The sequence below is a fragment of the Entelurus aequoreus genome, linkage group LG24 (assembly GCF_033978785.1).
Source record: "Entelurus aequoreus isolate RoL-2023_Sb linkage group LG24, RoL_Eaeq_v1.1, whole genome shotgun sequence".
NCBI classification, from domain to species: domain Eukaryota; kingdom Metazoa; phylum Chordata; class Actinopteri; order Syngnathiformes; family Syngnathidae; genus Entelurus; species Entelurus aequoreus.
The window spans coordinates 21,084,869-21,089,098 of NC_084754.1; the positions used below are offsets into that span (position 1 = coordinate 21,084,869).

Genomic DNA, 4,230 nt, shown 5'->3' on the forward strand with positions numbered 1-4,230 from the left:
AAACATGTGTTTTCTTTTACCCTTGAATGTCTACATTTCGACAGTCACATCAAATCAGTAACAAAATCGGCCTACTATCACCTCAAAAATGTAAAAAGACTTAGAGGGCTCATGTCAGCTCAAGACTTAGAAAAACTTGTACATGCCTTTATTACCAGTAGGCTAGACTATTGTAATGGTCTCCTTGCAGGTCTTCCCAAAAAAACTGTCAGGCAGCTACAGCTTGTTCAGAACGCTGCTGCTAGAGTTCTAACAAAGACCAAAAAATGTGAGCACATTACACCAATTCTTAAATCCTTACATTGGCTCCCTGTACATCAGAGAATAGATTTCAAAATCCTCCTGCTCACATATAAATCACTACATGGTCTAGGGCCCAAGTATATCACTGATATGCTCCCACTATATACGCCCTCTAGATCACTAAGATCTTCTGAGACCAATCTGTTAGCGGTTCCAAGAGTAAACTCAAATCAAGGGAGATCATCATTCAGTCACTATGCAACAAATAGCTGGAATAAACTTCCTGAAGATGTCAGACTCTCCCCAACTCTCACTACTTTTAAAACTAGACTGAAGACTTTTATGTTCACCTTAGCTTTCAGCTAAATCTTTTAATCTTTTAACTTTTAACGTCTGCACTGTTTTTATTTTTATTGTCTGCATTTTAATTTTGCTTTTATTTTCTTTCATTTCACTTTGTTGTCTGTGAAGCACTTTGAGTCTGCCTTGTGTATGAAAAGCGCTATACAAATAAAGTTGCCTTGCCTTGCCTTACTCCGTCTATTTGTATTTGTGTTTGACTTTCTCCTCTACTGTTACCAAATAGCATTATTTTAGATTTACTGAAATTCAAAGATAGTCTCTTTTTGTCAAACCATCTTTTTAATTTGTTTATTTCTTCTGTTATTATTTGTATTGGCAGTTGTATCATCTGCAAATAATACTAACTTTAAGTCCTTTGTAACTTTACAAATGTTTAGAGATTGAACAATTTTGGTCCCAGTATTGATCCCTGAGGTACGCCACAAGATATTTTTAGCTATGTGGAAGTGTGTTCGCCTATCTTCACGTATTGCTTCCTTTTGGTTAAGTAGCTTCTCACTCAGTTCAATACCAACCCTCTGATGCCATACCTTTCTAATTTTTTTATTAAGATATTATGATTAATTGTGTCAAATGCTTTTGTTAAATCCATAAACACTGCAGCTGCACATTTTTAGCTATCTATTGATCTCTTCCGTTATTTCGATTACTGCCATTGATGTTGAGATGTTGGCTCTGTATCCGTATTGGTTGTCTGTGAGTGTTTCGTTTTTATTTATGAATTTGTCTAATCTGTTGTTAAACAGTTTTTCTTTTTTTTTAAGAAAATTGTGGAAGTAGAGAAACAGGTCTGTAGTTTGTAAACTGGTGTTTGTCTCCAGTCTTATAAATCGGTACGATTTTTGCTATTTTCATTTTATCTGGGAATTTGCCTGTTTGAAATGATAGGTTGCTGATATATGTTAAAGGTTCTGAGATCTCTTCAATAACTTTTTTAGCGTTTTTATATCATTTTCGTTGCAATCAGTTGAGGTCTTGGATTTACCTTTTTTCACAATATTTATTATTTCCTCTTATGTCACTCTTTCGAGGAACATAGACTTGGAGTTTCTATCTATGGTGTCATTCAAGTCCTCAACTGACTTGGATCTGGAATATTTTACTCCAGATTTGGACCAATGTTCACAAAGTACTTATTGAAGCTTTCAACTACTTTGTTCATATTGCCATTTTTTACATTTCCATCTAAGAAGTATTTAGGATAGTCCTTTTTAGCACCATTTTTTATTTTATTTTTTATTTTAAACAACATAAAAAAAAGACAAGATACACTTACCATTAGTGCATCAACCCAAGAAAACCCTCCCTCCCCCATTCACACTCATCCACACTCATTTACACAAAAGGGGCTGTCTCTTTCTGTTATCAAAAAAAAAAAAAAATCTTCTGGTTTCTACAATATAGAATAATACAGTCTGCAAGGGATACAGTCTTTCGAGCACACATGATTGTGTGTGGTGCTGGACCATTAACATTTTCATTAATTACTATCTTTTATGTAATTGTTTTTAATAATGCTATTTAGGATGCCCCATGTTGCTCTCATATTGTTTTTGTTCTGGTCCAATAATTGACTGTAACATTATTTTCTACATGTTCATAGTATGCCGGTTAGCTTGTTCTTTTACGTTTTGTACTTGTTTTCTGCTTTCTTTGTGTTATAAATGTTCTATATAACGTATTCTACTTTTTGCAAGCATTTTTCAGTCCTTTTGTCATCAATGGTTGATTATTTTTCTTTTGCTTCTTAGTAAGTTGTTTCAATGGACAGTGTTTGTCATAAAGCATCTCGAAGGTATTAAAAAAAAAACATATGCACTATCCACATAATTTTCACTGTAGACATTGTCCCAACTCTGTTTTCTCAGATCATTTTTGAGAGCTGACATACTTTGTTCTGTACGTATTCTTCGAAAAGTATTTTTGTCATCCATGTTCGTCTTCTTGTAGTTTCTGTCGTAGATTATGAAAACTGCCAGATGATCACTGATGTCGGATATTAAAGCAGGCCACTTGGGGTATTGTTATCAAAATCATTAGTGAAAATATTATCAATTAGTGTGGCGCTGTGTCCTGAGATTCTGCTTGGCCTTGTGATTTTAGGATATAAACTCAGTAATCTGTGAGTTTACAATGAAACTTTTTACAACTAATGTGTTTACTAACAATGCAATCAGATTTTAAGAGCAAGACGCTTTGCTGTGTAAAAAAAGGATTTTCAGTAAAGTGACAATAACCGTTTACTTTTTTGACTATTTTTACAATGCGGTATTCCTGTAGGTTTCATAAGAAGAGGCATTTTTCCTGAGGATGCGTCTGTGTTTCTCGGCAAGAAACTGCATTTGTGTATTGAACATAATTGTTGCAGTTTTTGAAATTGAAGTGAAGTAAATTATATTTATATAGCGCCTTCTCTCTAGTGACTCAAAGCGCTTTACATAGTGAAACCCATTATCTATAACAGGGGTGTCAAACTAATTTTAGATGGAGAAAAATGTACTTCCAAGTGGGCCGCACTGGTAAAATCACGGCACGATAACTTAAAAATAAAGACAACTTCAGATTGTTTTCTTTGTTTAAAAATCGAACATGCACATTCTGAAAATGTACAAATCTTAATGTTGTTGTTTGTTTTACACTTACATGCTGCGGTTAATAGTATTCTATCTTGATTTGTCGTTATTTATACTTTCTGAATAAATTATGTGATAATGTTCATCAGTCAACTCATTGGTGTTCATTTTCAATCTATCCATCCATCCATTTTCTACTGCTTGTCCCTTTCGGGGTCGTGGGGGGTGCTGGAGCCTATCTCAGCTGCATTCGGGCGGAAGGCAGGGTACACCCTGGACAAGTCGCCAGCTCATCGCATAATATTTTTCAATCTATCAAGATAAAAAAATAATATCAAAATCAAATTACATGATGTTTTTTATGTAGTTTGATCATTTTCCTCGACTTGTGCACTAACATTAATGTGGTTTATTTTTTTTATGCAGCAGCATCTACAAAGAAAAAAATAAATGCTATTGTGACATCTAGTGGACACATTTAGAACAGCAGTTTATTTCATTCAAAAATTTCGGCTCATTTTTATACTTGGCAAACGAATCCCGCGGGCCGGATAAAACCTGTTTGCGGGCCTGAGCCGGTCCGTGGGCCATCTCTTTGACACCCCTGATCTGTATAGTTTTAAGTTACATTTAAACCTGTGTAGGTGGAAATGGGAGCAGTTGGGTAAAGCATCTTGCCCAAGGACACAAGAGCAGTGACTAGGATGGTGGAAGTGGAAATCTAACCTGGAACCCTCAAGTTGTTGGCACGGCCACTCTACCAACCGAGCCACGCCTCCCCGAAACTATTGTATACTGTAATTTCAATGTCTGTGGGAAACAAAAATGCGACCGTGGCAGGACTCGAACCTGCAATCCCCTGATCCGAAGTCAGATGCCTTATCCATTAGGCCACACGGCCGATGGTGTCCAAGTGGTGGAATTCAGATTACTTTTATCAACCTCTAGACAACGGGTACATGCAGGTTACACGGTGAAAACATTCGGCTTCGGCTCTATTAGTGTCAAACAAGTATCCGTGCCTATGTCTATATAGCTGGGGCATATTTTA

At 35.9% G+C, this 4,230-nt stretch overlaps 1 non-coding gene across 1 annotated transcript; it reads right to left on the reverse strand.

Annotated features, from left to right (window-relative positions):
* Positions 1–4,007: 4,007 nt before the first annotated feature.
* On the reverse strand, positions 4,008–4,080 carry trnar-ucg (transfer RNA arginine (anticodon UCG)). Its single transcript has one exon. It is a non-coding gene; the product is annotated as a tRNA-Arg (tRNA).
* Between the last annotated feature and the right edge of the window lie 150 nt (positions 4,081–4,230).